The sequence below is a fragment of the Protopterus annectens genome, chromosome 4.part0 (genome assembly GCF_019279795.1).
Source record: "Protopterus annectens isolate FY-2018-M chromosome 4.part0, PAN1.0, whole genome shotgun sequence".
In the NCBI taxonomy this organism is placed as follows: Eukaryota; Metazoa; Chordata; order Ceratodontiformes; family Protopteridae; genus Protopterus; species Protopterus annectens.
Window position 1 is genome coordinate 963,235,237 of NC_056733.1, and position 16,998 is coordinate 963,252,234.

A 16,998-nucleotide genomic window follows, 5' to 3' on the forward strand; every position below is an offset into this window, starting at 1 on the left:
GGGGCAGGCAACTAGAAAGACAGTGGTGTTTAAGAACACAACAGTAACCGGGTAGGAGGATTTCTGCCTGACTCACGAGACAGAGCTGTGGTCTCTTTTCAAGTTTTAATATGCAGTTAACAGCAGAATACAAATAAAACATAAGGTAAAGAAAACGAATCACAGTATACAAAATAGAAAAAGGCAATAAAGTAATACAAAATACAACAAATAAAAAGTAAACTAACCTTTCCCTCACAGCAAAGTATAGCAGAATCTGGGTGAGCCTTTCTAGTAAAGCTCTGAAATGTTTTATTTTACCCCTTAAATAGATGGTTTAATTCCTAGCTCCACCCCCTCAGTTCACAGATGATTAACCTTAACTGACCTGTTCTATTTTATAGATTAGATTATAGATTAGTAAAAAGCTAACTGCCCTTGAGAGCCATTTTAAGCCTAGCCAATTATCCCTTGTGAGACTCAAACCCTGCATCTTCTGCTCGCAAGGCAAACACTTTAACCATTAGGCCACCCTCCCAACCTACAATTGTGAAATAATAATGTGTGAGTCTTTAATTGATCTGTTCTGATTTCTACCTGACTCACAAGAGGCAGAGCTGTGGTCTCTTTTCAAGTTTTAATATGCAGTTAAAAGCAGAATACAAGTAAAACACAACATAAAGAAAACAAATCACAGTATTCAAAATAGAAAAAGGCAATAAAGAAATACAAAATGCGACAAATAAAAAGCAAACTAACCTTTCCCCTCACAGCAAAGTGTAACAAAGTCTGGGTGAGCCTTTCTAGCCTTTCTTCTGGTCCATATAGGCAGAGTTAATGTGAAAGATGCTTGTTTCTACAATTAAAATTGGGAGGTTTTAGCACCTTGGGTGACCTGGCTTGTTGGAGAGAGAGCCCCTCTAGCTGTAGCAAGCATGGCTTAGAATGTCTTATTATTATTATAAAAACAAGAAAAAATGTAACTAGATTAAATGGGAGAAGAGGGTTTACAGCAAAAACAGCTAAATTATTCCAAAGTATTAGATGGTGCTACATGCACTGCACCTACTCTGCTTTTCACAATTGTAGCTTGAAAAAACACAGGGGATGTGTACCACTTTTGTTTTCGGGGTGGCCATAGAGTAAATTTTTTGGAATTCTTGGTGTTCAGCTGAGAAAAGTACTGGTAGTTTAGAACATTAAAAAGAAGATGTGCAGTTTTAAATAAAGAAAGAGAAGATAATACAAGGACGAGCTGCAGTTATAAGTAAAGAAAAGGTAGGGAAGCTAGAGCGTGTACGCACTTATACAAGCACAAATTAGAACGGCAGTTACCATGGGTGCTGCAGTGGTGCAGCGGTTGCATTGTTGCCTCACAGCAAGAGGTTCTCCAGTTCAATTCTCTGCTGGGGTGTCTGGATTGTTTCTCCCTGGGTCGCCACTGAAAATTGGCTTAGTTCCAAGTTGGACTTTTCTGGTGAACAAATGTTAAATAAGTAACAATGAGAAACAGAAAATATGCCCCTGGGATCCCAGCTGTGTCCTTGCTGGACAGGGGAAACAGGTGCTAACTTTGAGGAAACATGGACAAAATTCTTGGCTAGGCTTATAAGGGCCTCCGGGCCAATAGCCTAGTATCATCCTGTGAACCTATAAATAAAACAAATAACAACATATATAAATCATAGAATAAGACATACTTAGTTAAACAGAGGTCAGGATACTGAACACAGTTGGCCAGGCCATGTAAGAGATGATATGCATGTGTAAAACATACACATTGTGTGCACAGTTAAAGGATTAACAAAGAAGTGTGTAGAAGCAGGCAGTACAGAAAAGCAATGAAGTGACAGTAATTAACAACTAGCGGTTCACATCAAATATAAAAAAAATCAGTTTGTACTTAGCTTCACACTATTTACAGTAGCAGCTGGCATTTAATATTAGCATTGAGATAACTGGCAGAAACTCCCTTTACCCCCTTTTAGCAGGCAGTCACTGTCTACTGCCTAATTATGCTGTGTGCCTGCACAGCTGCATGCTGAGGTACAGCACCACATCCCATGCCTGGTCCTTAAGTGAAGTGTCTCTCTCTGAGATGATTTTATTGAGAGTTGCAACACCTGGGCATCCACCAGGTGGTGGACCCATAACAGTACTTCACTAACATCTGCTATCAAGGTGGCATTATAGCTCTTTGCTGGCTTTTCAAATCAAAAGCCTGTAACTCAAACCCACACCCTTGGATTTGCCTTCTTTTCATAAAAGTGAAGCTAATGAAGTTTTTCTGTCCTACAATAGATGACAGACAGACACACATATAGGTTCATAGGTTCATAGGTAGGTAGTAGGCTATCGGCCCTAGGGTCTATACAAGCCTAGCCAAAACGGTACCCTGGCTTTTGCCACCCAATAAAATTATTTTCCTGTGCCCCCATCCAGCAGAGCCACAGAGGTGATCCCCGGGGTGAATTTCCTATTTCCCATTGAATCAAGATTTTTCTTGAAGAATGCTAATGAGGAGCTTTGTTTGATATAGATAGGTAGTTTGTTCCAGAGTATGGGAAGTCTCTGGGACAGGAATCTATCCCTCTGTTTATTGTGGTGACGGTTTAGGTCCCTAGAGCGTGTAGCTCTGAGGGATTGTGATTTCTTTAAGTGGAGCATGTCCAACAGCTCTGAGTTTTTAGCTTTGTATGTTAGGCAGAGATTGCCTCTGAAAAGGCGATATGCGATGGAGTAAAGCTGGAGTTTTTTGAGACAGTCTGCTTAGGGCATCTGTTTGAGGCCAGTAATCCTCTTTGTGAGTTATTTTTGCAGTCTTTCCAGTTGCTGTAGATGTCTTGTGAGGTACATACCAAAAGGGGTGTTGTACTCTATAATGGGTCTAATGAGTGATGAGTAGAGGGGAACAATGACCTCTTTTTTTCTTGGATGAGAAACCTTTTGTGATGAGGTGTGCCACGTAAAAGGATTTCCTGACTACTGTGGCAATGTGATTATCAAAGGAGAGACTACTGTCCACCTGTGTCCCAAGGTCTCTTATCACACATTCGGTGTTAAGTAGACTACCATCTATGTGGTAGCTCATGGGTACAGAGTTTTTACCAAAGGGGATGACAGTGCACTTTTTGGCATTGAGCTTGAGGCCATGGCTTTGACATGAGGCATCTGTCTTAGTGAGGCCCTTTTGTAGGATGACCACATCGTTAGGAGTTTCAATGATGGCTCCTAGTTTGCAGTCATCTGCGAACTTCGTTAGCCAAAGACCTTCTGTGTTAGTCTGTACTTCAGAAAATTAGATACCAAAGGACCCAGGACTGAACCCTGTGGTACTCCACTTGTCACTGGTCTGAAGTCGGATTTGGAGTCTGCTACGTTCACAGTGTGGGTTCTGTCAGTGAGCCAGTTAGCAACTCATCTTGTGACTTAGGTATTTATACCTAGTTTTCAATGTGCTCCCCAGCAGTAAAAATGAACCAAGATTACTAGCCCTAAACAGTTTCAAACAGTGGTTGTTTTAAAAAAAATATGTTGGGATTCTGAATCATTGTGTCAACCATCCACAGAATAAGGGTTGTGACATTACAATAAGACAGGAGAGTATATACAACAATACTCCTTCTAGGCGGATCCGTGGTCTGCTGCAGAAGCAGAGCAAATCAAATTCAAATGTGCTGAAAATGTTGGGGTCTGTCTTGAGAAGCGCAGTCTTTAGAACTCCACTTCAAATCCCCTCACCTTCCCACACTCTCAGTGCTCAGTATAAATGATTTTACCAAGGCATTCTCATTTTGTATGACCAAAGTCTGGAACATACTGCCACTCATAGTTACAAATCCATCCAACAATACCTAAATAATTCAAATATTGTTTTACTATTTAATTACTTAAATAATAACTGTTTTTATTAACCTTTCACATACAATCTGTAATATACTCTCCTTGGGAAGTATAGCAATAAATGACTTATAATGAAGAGAAGCGGGTATTAAATCCTTTCATAACAACACCTTTACTGAAAGAACAGGAATACTGGCAAGTCACATGACATGCATAGCCAACAGATATCACTGACGTGCAAAGTGAAATACATTAATATCCTACATGCTCCGTTCTTTAGAAAACAAAATGAATACACAAAGAACCACAGATTATTCCAAAGAAAAAGCTATACTAACTGTGACATCCCTCCTCTTGGCCAGTAATAAAGGAGCCTCAATCATCACCACTGACACTGGTGGGGAACATTCACTTGGAACAAAAATAGATACACACAGTATTTTCAGATGCAGCTCTCTACACAAAACACAATTTCCCTTAAGAGCACACAGGGAGCACACTCCAGTCCTGGGGCTGGACTTCCTCTCCAGGCCCCAAATAAGACTCCACCTTTCTCTCTGTAGAAATCAGTGGTCTGTGCCCCGGTTCCAAATAGCTAACACGCACACTCTCTTTGAGATTTGATTTTCACACACACACACACACACACACACACACACACACACACACACACACACACACACACACACAAAAATACCCCTGGGAAACGCTGATACCAACTCCACCTAGAATATAAGGTAGGTTAATTGCCACCAGAAAGCTACTTTAAAGGTCTTACTAGGGTACCCAGTTACTCTTAGTATACTTACTACATATACAAATGGTAGTGTTTCCAAGCAAAGCAGCAAAACGTTCAGGAGCATGAAGCCACAGTACCACCAAATAAATGCAATTACTCTGAAAGGTTAATATATTTTCTAAAAGAGCAGCCACAATGAAAGGTATAAATATATTTAATAGTAAATAATAAAAAGCATGAGAATATACTGAACATCTATTTACAATAAACACCAGAGATCAATTCACAGGAAATCTAAAAATAACATGCAAAGACTTAGACAGATACAAAAAAACAATACCTTTAGCTAGTTAATGTCAATAGTGCAGTGGTTAGAGCATCTGCCTAGCGAACAGACATTCATGGTTCGAGTCCCATTAAAGCACATATCATTTTGGGGTTGGGAGGATGGCCTAATGGTTAAGGTGTTTGCCTTACAAACACAAGGCGCAGGGTTTGAGTCTCACAAGGGATAATTGACTAGGCTTAAAAAAATAGCTCGCAAGGGCAGTTAGCCTAGTACTAACCTATGATAATCTCACTATATTTTCCTAACTCACTGAAGAATTACTGTTCTTTAGTTAAGCTGCTTACTAAAAAAAGGCAGGATGAAGTGGGTGAGTGGTCTTGTCAGTTCCAAAACAGAGTGCTGAATGTCTCTGTAACATCTCTCACTAGTATCTAAATATGATTTCAGTGCTGGCTACAAAATGACATCACATCTGGTCACCAGACTCTGTGGTTCCCGCACTACCCCCTCACTAGAAACAGGACCTTTGCTAGGTTTATTGCAGAATCTAGAGACTGTAAAATAATTCTGAACATTTCATCCTTCCTGCAGAGACTAACCAGCCACTCTCTGGCACTCCAGGGTAGCAATTAGTTTACCGCTAAGGACAATAAGACAGGACTCCATCCCAAACATTGTGTTTCTGGCTACATTCAGGCCTGTAAGATAAAATCTTTATGACCTAAACAAAGTCATTTAATTTCAAGCTAGTTTTCTTAAGGTTACCTGGATGAGCTTAACCCCTTCCCTTCCAGCATCCTCTGTTAACATATATACATTTCATCAGTTACAATACAGTCTGACCTGACATGCATGTATATTTCTTTTCTTTCCAGCAGGACCCACTTTTGATAAATTTTTAACACAAACAACTTTACAAATACATTTTTAACACACGCATATGTACAAATCAGTTTGATATTCAAATCACTTATGATTGTTTATAAGACTCCAGCTAGTTATGCTGGCATATGTTACACATACATTACCCTACTTTCTATGGCATAGCTGACATTACCTCACATCATCGCACTAACATGTCACAAAACACTTACAAAATGCTACAAATATTTCAATTCAGACACTAAGCATTATTTAATACTTCAGTCAGGACATTTGTTAGTCTTTTTTGATGTTCTCAATACATCTCAGGATTTAATAAACTCTGTGTAGGCTCAGTGTAGAGCCTACATAGAATGTACCCATGTACATGACCATAGTTCTTCCTCAGCAGCGTGCTATGCATATTAATAATGGTGCACTGCCAAGGGAGACCATAGTAACAGGGATATTGAATCTGTGTAGGCAGAAGTGTAGAGGCTGGTCAGATGTTATGTACATGGTGAGGCTCCCTGTAACATTCCATGCTACTGGTGAAATGTGCTGTGTTTGTGTAATAAATGTATACATTTTCAAACAGCTATATCCCAAGAAAGACATGTTCCTTTATCTATACATTATACTAGTGATGTCTCAGGAATTTTGAATATTGTTAGATCAAATTGGTCTATTTTACACATAGATGATGAGATTAAGAAAGTAGTGGGTATACAGCCAAATGTCATTTTAAGGAAATAAAAAGTCATTAAAAAGGCAATTGTGCTATAAAGAAAATAAAAGTAAATATGTTGAGTTATCAAATATAGGCTATGGTACACATAGATGTAATAGTTGCAATGTTTGCACTTTGGTTAATAGTCTATCAGTGTTCAGACACCCGGTTACAGAATATGAGTACAGCTTTAATTTATGGGCCACTTGTCGAACATGAAATGTAGTTTATTTAGCTTGTTGTCATACCTGTACTTGTTTTTATATAGGCAAAACAAATAGATCCCTGATGGAGCGAATGAGGGAACACTCATATTGTACGAATGTGGGGGACATACGTAATGCACTTGCCAAGCATTTTACTGAAATGGGAATTTCACACTCTTTTACATTTATGGTAATAGATTTGAGTCAAACAAATAATAGGGGTGGTGACATAAGAAATTTTACAGAGAGTAAGGAATTACACTGGATAATAAAAATGCAGGCTGATAAATTTCCAGGCTTGAATGAAAAAGTTTCCATCAAGCCTGTTTTAAAGGCACGTGGTCTTTTTAAATAGAGCTTTTTCTATAGAGCATTTTTATGAAGTTTAATTAGTGATGCCACTGATTGCTTAATTAGGTTTTTGTAACTAAATATAATGTGGTGTTTCTTTGTTTTTTGGTCTGAAGAAGCACAATTATATGTGTGAAAGCGCTTACCTTTTCATTGATTAAACATTTTCTCGTTTACTGGTGGTTGTGTATCTATGCTTTTGTACTTTTAACATTATATTTTATTTAACATTTGTTAACTGGGAAAGTCCAACTTGGAACAAAGCCAATTTTCAGCAGAGGCCTGGGGAGAAACACTCCAGACACATGTCTTTGTAACATGGGAGGAAACCCACACAAACGCAGGGAGAACATGCAGACTCTGCACAGAAACCACCCCAGCCAAGAATTGAACCAGAGAACCTCTTGCTGTGAGGCAACAATGCTACTGCTGCACCACTGTGCCATCTGAATATTGATAAATATGTTTTAAAAAATAAACATGTACAAAAAAACACCTGTCCCCTACTTTGGACCCACAACCACCACACCTGTAGGGTGCTGCATTAACCTGCCATGCCAGACAACTGTTAATTAAAACAGGTGGTTTAAGCAAAACATAGCAATTGCAGGTTAAAGTCATTAAGCGTGTTTCAGCGGAGCTGGGCATCATGCCACATTGTGCAAAGTTGCTTAAAGAGTAATGCAAAAATTGGGATTGCACCTTGCAGTCTGGTGTAAGAGTACACTACTAGAATGCCAAACATACAAGAATGGATGTAAGTGAGGTCTCTAATAGCAGGTAAATGTCATCTTTTTCAGCAACATTTAAAAGTATACCTGCTAAGGAATAACTGGCAAGATACATGTACAACAGGAACATTGGTGCGTAAATACTTCCATATAAAGCCATGCACATAATGATGGCAGTAAAAATAGTATGTCACAAGCTGTATGTGTGTACTTATATCTCGCAAATACACCTGCAGTAACAGTGACTCAGTAGCTCAGTCTTCTAAATGCCTTCCAAGTAGTACATTTTACCACACACAGTCCTGGGTTCAAATCCAGTGGTGTGTAGCATTTAAATAACATTAGTGTGAAGCCACCCGATTAATCACTTAGTCATGCACTCATTATCCACACAATGCATTGTAAATTAAATGTCTGCTTGTCACTGATGGAAGTCACAGGCCTGCAGATGGAAACATACTTCACATATCCCTATAGCAAAACCATAAGTGCATAAAGTGTCATGTCATGCATTAATATGCATTACACAGGATTTTAGCTCACGTAATGCAAATGAGGCCCAGTACTTTCAGAGTGCAGTACACAATCCTTTCAAACTCACAGTGCAGATTAGTACACCTGTACAACTAACATACACATGTGAATCTCCTACATGTAACAAGGACTGCCACCATACACATTCTAAATGAGTAACAGACTGTAACACATGGCCTCACAGTTGCCAAATGGTGGGCATAATATTTATCCCTTGTGTTGCTCAAGGACACAACAAACATGTAGCATAATACTCTGTTAATAATACTGTTGCCTAACATACTTACCTTAAATACATGCCTTATTTGGAGTGGAAAGGTTAGCCTCACTCTAGCTCTGCCTCTACTACAAGGCTAAAACAGCTGCCACAGTTACTCTTACAGCTTGTTGGCCTCCAAAGTGTTCAAACTCTCGGCCTAGGCCTATTACCCACAGCAGCAGTTGCAACCTGTATCACACACATCTCTATGTAACAGTAGCTTCTACAGACCTACCCTCTGCGATGACGTAGTCTCCTCACTCCAGTAATGTCTAGCACAACATATCAGAAAAGGCTTGTAATCTACATGGAGGTCTTATATTTTGTACATGACTGCATGCCTTTGGCTAATGATAGTGCAAATAAGCTGTGTTGCCTGTAATTAGCATTTCAGAACCACAGATTGGTTAAGAGGCAATCACCTGCTAATCAGAATCTAAGCATGTTAAAAGGCAAACATGCTGGCTATGGAGAACAATTCTGTGTGAGACTTTCTGCACACAGAACTCATGTTTGCCAAAACCTAAATATCACCACATATCAGGGGAGTTTTACACTCCAGCAGGTATGTAACCTTTTTGTTTATAACAGGATGCAGATGTGTGAATATACTTACAGGGAATAGCATTACACCATTAGACCTTTCTTAGAACCATAATAATGACATGTCATTGATATCCAGATTTGTTACACCTACAGAGGACGTACAATATATGAAGGGTGGAATGCTTTTTGTCAGTGTGGCACACTGATCTCTTGGGACTGTCCCTATAATGGTTGTAATAGTGCACTGATATTTGCTTGGCACTGTTTTGACATATTATATTATTGGGGGGGGTTGCCCCATGGGACACACTACAATAGATTCCAGTGTTGGGTGCATGATCATACAGCAGTATCTGTCATGGAACACATCAGAATAGCTGACTATTGCTAGTATCTTAGTTGTATCCACACACTTAGTATGTTTGCACACTGTGGAATATGATGTGTGAACAAGCAGTGGATACTGCCAGCCATTTTGTTCTTGCTGTATCTCTACACAGTGTACTTCCATGTATGTGGTCCTGACATGTGTTCCCATTATGTTGTCTTTCAGGACACATGCATCCAAGATGCCATGCACCTTTCACAGATTAGAAAAATGAGATTATACGTGAAGGCCTCTGGCAACACCATGAACTCCTAATGTCCAGGGGAAGGCAAAACAGGGAGCAGCAGGCAGCACTGTGGGCTGACCTTGTCCATGATGTGAATGCTGCAGGTAATCAGAGCAGGAAATATGAGCAGGTTCAACACTGCACAATGGACATGATCAATGCAGAAGAGCAGCAGATGTAGCCATGGATTGTGGCATCACTGGTGGATGGCCTGCACAGGAATAACCATTCTCAGCCACGGAGGAATTCCTGGTGATCCTAGGCAAATACATCTTCCAGGCATCCATCACACCGTACATTGTGGATGTGGGTGCCAACATTTCCATGGCAGAGGAGCTTGCAGGTAAACTTAGTTTGATCACCATTGCAATACTGTAGCAGTCAGTGTGTCAGGGTGTACATACTCTTACGTGGGTGTCAGGTCTGTGTTCTTTGGGGAGGAAGGGTTTAACTGCAGTTTGACTCTCCTGCTCAGATGTTGACTGATATAATAATTAACACAGTAGCTCCTGTAAATATGATATGTTTGGATGTATTACCTTGTTGTAGTGCAACATGTGGTGGTACTGACATTACCTTTCCTTCTACTTTACACAGGTCTGCCACGTATCAGACAAGGCCGTGGTCCTGCTCTTGGTAAGCATGACACTGTTTTGTTATAGATGCACGTTTACAGCAATGCAATCCCTAAAGTGTCATCCCAGGCCTGCTGCCTGGAGTGCTGTACCATTGGCATGATTGCCAACTGCACAGATCTTTTATGACTGTACACATGTTACAGTCATACATATGCCTTGTGGGTGTCACCCCACTAATAGATGCTACAGTATTGTCAGGACATTGCAGATTGGCATATGTGTCAACTTTGCAGAGTCTTCACAATGTCAAAAGTGTACCTCATATTTGCCGATGAGATTGCTGTGTGCAGAGCTTTTATTTACAAGTAATTACAGCTGTTTGTGGGGATAGCAATGTCCTCTTGTCCTACTATATGAGGTTGGGGTTTCAACAGGTTGATAACAGTGCCAACAGTGTATAGATCTGTACATTTATTGCAACATAGTACTGCAGAGCATAATAGTGCAGGAATTAATGTGACGTTTTCCTCTCATATCACGGGTGACCAGGGGGGGGGGTTGGTCTCTGTCCTTTACACAACCTGATGTCAGTGTCTCTTCAGACTCCGATGATGATGGTGGCCAAAATGAGGCATGAGGGTTGCAAGGGCTGAATCTGTCCCAGAGGTTGACACCCCTCTTCTGCCCTCATTATCACCATGCACAGTCAGTGTACCTACACATACCTGGTCCCCAGAGGCCACAGATATTGGACAGTCAGAGGGTGGGGATATTGAACAGGAAAATGTGGCAACTATGGCTCCAGTGAGTGTAGACACTGGCCGTAGCCAGAGAGCTGGTGAGGTTCCACACAGGCAGATTGATAGAGGTGCTCATAGGAAGTCTGCTGTCCTTCCACCACCTGTTGCAGTTGTCATGTCACAGTTCGCTCAGCGTATGTTTCAGGCCATCATGGAAGCACAAGCATGTTCTGAAAGGAACTCCAGATGTATGCTCAGGGTTATGGATGCAGCACAGTCTGACATCCATGACTGCCTCCACCACATTGGTGGCACCCTGGATTGATTCATTGATGCAGGGGACAGAAGGTGGGCCAAGACAGTGTCTATCCTGGAATGCACAGTGTCTGTGCTGGAACATGTGGTTGGAGTTGAGCGTTGGCCTCATGGACATAGGTCAGCAGCCCCATCTTCTGAGAGTCCATGTGGCCATGCACAATCACTCTCCCATAGTGGCAGTACAGCAAGAGCTACAGAGGGGAGTGTGCTGTCCACACCAAGAAGTGGCAGGCCATGGGTTCATGGTCCTGGGCATCCCCATGGAGGACACAGTCCCATCAGACAGCAGTCACCATCAGGTGCTAGCACTACGTCTGACCTGGGGCATGGAGGTGCCAGTGCAACTCCTGGCAAAATCAGTTCCCATGATCAGGCCCAGAGACAGTGAACTATCAACTCTACCATGCACAGTTCAAAGCTGTCCAACATACACACATGTAGAGCTAGCACTGAGCTTGACTACGTAGACCCACATACGCACACACCACTGTCAAATGCAGGTCACCTACAGACACACACAGCACAATTCCGTGGTCCACCTTGCCTGCTTCCCTTCCTGACTCAGACACATGCTGTCAATCTTTTGGGTCAGCCTAGGCCTCTTGCACCCCCACCCACAACACCCTGTGAAAGTGATGATACCTCTGCCACATCCCTGTCATTCCCATTATTGATGCAGGGAAATGAAGCTACAGTATGTTTCTGATCCACAGGATGACTACATAAAGTAAAATGTACCTGTGTAATGCAATGTCTAGCTGTGCCACTTCTAGTGGTTACTGACAGATATTGTACACTGACATTTGTAATGCGCAAGCCACATAATTACATGTACCTTATGTTGTATGATGTTATAATGGCTGTATACATACACAGTGAAAGGTGTGTCATGGAGCTGTTTCTGTTTCTGGTTCAGGATTCTGTTGGGCACATCTATGGACACACAGCAGCAAGACAGCCATAGACATCACAGCACAGGGTAGACTGTCTGCATAGAAGACATATGTCCTCAGCAAGGTACAGCACTCTAGGTGCATGGCTCCATAAGTCCATATGTGTGTAACAGGCTAACAAGGACAATGGCCTCATGCAGTATACTTATGCATCCCTAATCTGTAAAAAGGTCTGATACCCTTGATAAGTGTTACCAGGGTATTAGGATCTATCACATCTACCAACTGTGGTGCTGGGGATGACCCAACTTCACATTTCCTGTGTGCAATACAGACATTGCCTTGTTCTGCATCCCATGGTATAACCTGAACATGATGTGTGTCACAGCACATGTGTGCTTCACATGCATGGGGAGCCTGTTACATATAGGGTGTAGTGTCTGTGTGATACACCTGTATCTCCAACATGTAGTATTTATACCACAGTGACAGTGTAGGTGTGTAGGTCAGGTAAGACATGTGTTAGTCCTGTCATGGATGCACGGGAGGTACACAGTGGGATCTGACACTTCCCTGTATGGCAGCCATACACATCCCCTACAAAGCATTTATGAGACACACTACACATGCACGGTCATGACACGGACCCCATAGGACATGTTATCTGCAATGTGTATTGCAGTGCCATGGAAACTGTGTGGCTGCTACAGTTGTAGGATATGCCTATGTAGTGACATAGCAAGGATGCTATTGCATGCAGTGATAGGTGTGATGAATGCCACCTTCAGTATGGCAATGACAGTCTGGCCTCCTGCCTGTCTGTTTATGATGTACAACACTGAATGCATCCCCACATCTCACCGACCACTGAAAGTCAAAGGTTGCATTTCTCCCTGTGTCCATGCATCCATGATTAATGGCTCAATTGTGTGTGGTTTGTGAACACTACTATATTTCCCATGGGTGGATGACTTTCCAGTGGATAGTATTGTGCAGTCATTGACATTTAGTATTTGTCAGTGGCTCAGACCACAACTGAATGTGTGTCACAGACCATCATGGTTAACTTTTGGTTCTGTGCGGGATTCAGTGACAGCTTCTGATATGCAATCACCTGCTAATACAGGCAGTCAGAAAGCACTGACAGTGGCTGTGACTGCAGAGAGGAAATGGCTAGAAGGGGTATGCCACCAATGATGTCTGTGGAAATGCACTGGTGACTGGCATCATTGCAGCTTAGGTCTCTCAATGCTATCTTCCCAGATTATGACTGTCAAACACTCATCTACCCACTAGTGGACATAACACTCAGTAGATAACTTGCACAGTTTCCAGCAAGGCCTGCTGGCCTAATATTGTCGAAGACCTTGTCAGGCCATGGTAGGTAGAGTGAGTAATATTCCATCCATTGCATAGTGTAACACTCAATGAGGTCCAGCAGTTAGAGTCGGTAGGCATGATTTGGCCTTGAGCATAACAATCTGCGTGTGACCCAGTGTCAGTAGGTGTATGACAGTGGTACTGCCCATATTCATGCTAACTCCTTTCATGGCATTTCATGTCACATGACTCAGACATCTGGGGATACTGTTTGGCACTACATGCTAGCTGTCCTTTGTGCAACTAATTATTGCTGTTGATTCCAGCATGTTCCAAGAAGAGAGTCATCCGATGTGTGTGTGCAGAGTGCAGACAAACATGTTAGGAAAGTGTAGTATCTATACCCTTTGAAGGTAAGGTTGGGGTTTCACACAGGTATTCTGCATTACCCAAGTGGTACGCACTGGAAGGACACAATTACTTTGTGAAGACTATGGAAAGCATGGGAGTCCACAGAATTGCTGGTTCCTGGCAACTACCAATGCTGGTCTCACTGACACCACTCTCACATAGGATACCATGCTTCAATACGTTTTCTGTCATTACACGCAAAATGGTACTATGAAGCCCATGATGAAAAGCAAGACACAGCCTGTTTGTTCATCCACATTGCTGTCTCACATCATGAAAGGGTCTGTAGGCTTCACATACCCTTTTCCAAGTAGATACTTTGATTAGCAACCTGGGCAATCAGTTGAGTTTTGCATGTTTTGCCATCTGTTCCAGGGTTGGTGGAATGTCACTAGGAAACTGACAAGAGGGGGACTAGTAGCACTGCTGTAGCACTACAATATAATGTACAGTATCCATTGACATAAATGTCCAGTCTTGCTGTAACAATATGCACACTACCGGTCAGCCATCGTAGGTGACACTTTCACGGTACATCGTGCATCCAGCCCTTCAACACATTACTGCTGCATATCTGCATGGCTGCGAGGCCTACTGCAGAGGACTGACCACTTTTTGCCAATGTGGGTCCACCTGGCACATGTCCTAGGCGTGTCATACTATACAGTTATGTACCTGACATAAATGTCTGTGTTCTCACATCATTCCACACAACAACCAGTGTGTTGTCTAGTTGCTTGACAGGCATTGTATGCTTGCGAGACCAACATAATGTCAGCAAAGTTGAACATGTCCGTTATGCGTGCACGGGCATCCACATCTTCACTGCAAGGTGTGACTACAAACACTGTATATTAGACTGTCAACCCTAAGGGTGTGGCAGAAAGAACCCTACCTTTGCATGATCTGCTGCTGAAGGGTTGGGAGTGACCCACCCCTCTACTCCTATGACAAGCAAACACAGCATGTGACAGATGTGACTTCTTTTCAAACCTTGCTGCCATGGTGTCTCCAACAGCAGTCATTAGATATAACAATGATCATTATACCAACATGCACAGCTCACACCCTACTCCACCAACATCCACATCTCACACACCTGCATGTGTGCGGCTCCTTATCAGACACATTGCCAAACAGACATTTCATAACAGCCTGCCTCTGGAGTGCACAGTACAAATAATACTGCATGCACCACTCTCTCACCGGTCAAACACCCAAGGCAAAACAGAAAATCACACCTCTTAGTCAGAGGTGATTACATTGTGAGACACATTGAGGTCTGTGTCAAAAGGCTACATATGGGACAGGCCACAGATAGCTGTCTGTGGCTTGAAAACAATAGGCCTTGCTACACATTGCCACAAAGCAAAGGATATTAGAGAATATAATGTTGACATCATAGTTCCTGCAGGTGTCTATGACTAGGGAAATATGTCACCAGCCTGTATGTAGATACATAACTGTGCTTAGCCGCTCTGTGTCTCTTGCGGGCATACGCATACCTTTTGGCTGCAGTTGGCACTCACGTGGGAAATGATGGCTAAATACACATGCAAATTGATGGAAGTCAATAATTGCCTTAGCGTGTGCTGTCATTGTCAGGGGATCTACTACATGTAGCCTGGGATGCCTTGCTCAACAGACATCAATGCTTCACCAGTGATGGTCTTCACCTCTTACCCCTGAGTTTTGGAGTGCTGGCCAAGGTTGTTGACACTCCCCACAATGCATCTTAGATGCACTGCTCAGGGAACCGTTGGCAATGAGAACACCATCTTTATACAACATCATGGTTATGCTGCTACATTCTGCATAGGGAAACACTGAACCCCACTCTGTGTAACATGTCCCCACCCTGGAATATGCAGATATGTGTGCAGTCAAGGACATCTGGTTCAAGGCTGTGGACAGCACCACAGCCATACCAGACTACACATTCATCCACATCTTCACACCTCAAAATGACAGCATTCAAGGTAATGCAGGTGGTGTGCACATCCTCATTAAGGATAGGTACACATCCAGATTTTGTGAAAAACTATGATTTCCTGGAGACACTGCAGGCGCTATTCAGTACTGGAAGGGCACACAATCAAGCACTATCCGGCTATAGAAGCAGCTCCATGTATCCAGACACCTATTGTGCGTATTTGATTGTACATGTGTCTGCCAAGATATATCATTACACCATGGTTTGGGGTGGCATTAAGTGACCACCAGCTGTGTTGCTTAGTCATGCTGAAGCTCACTTGCCCAAAGGTTAGTCTACATCCTTAACTACAATGTCCTGAAGTAGTGCTGTGACATCCCCCCAAGGAGAACCAACATATTGCAAAATGTGTTTACCAATATGGGTGACGACTGCAGACCCCCAGTGTGAGGTCCTCCCTGGTGCGATCTGACCACAGATCAGTGTCATTAAAACTATCTGCACTAACCCCCCTCTTGCAGACAATATGACATATATTTCAACAAAGCCATTTATTACCTCATGACGGATGGTTTACATAGCTTGACTGCATCTCACCCCTCTGATGGGATGGCATGTATGCAGAGCTGTACACCCATGCATTATGACAGCAGCATTACAACTGCATGAACTCGGCTGTACCTGACAGGATGAGCATAGGCTCCTCATGGCACAGCAGACCTGCCTGGTGGACAACTCCCATTATCAGGCTGTACAATAGGAGGTGGACATTGCTGTGTGACAGTTGGGGTGAGAGTCACCCCTAAAATGGTGCCACAACCTCATCAGCCACGACAACTACATAGTGTTGTGATATTGTGTAGACACATTAAATGAAAAAATTAGCCACCCAGACAAAGCAGAACCACAATGCACATTGTAGTTACATGTGTAACCTCAAAGCACAGACCCAGATTGTCGGTGAACTCATACTTAATGATGCTACATAGAATGGGTCTGTACCCATAGCTAACCCGTAGTCCTACATGTTCTGGATAAAATGTTACTCCCCTGTCCCCAACACATGTGACACATGACATTCCTACAACCTGTCCTCTCTATGGAGGATACACAGCATCTATTG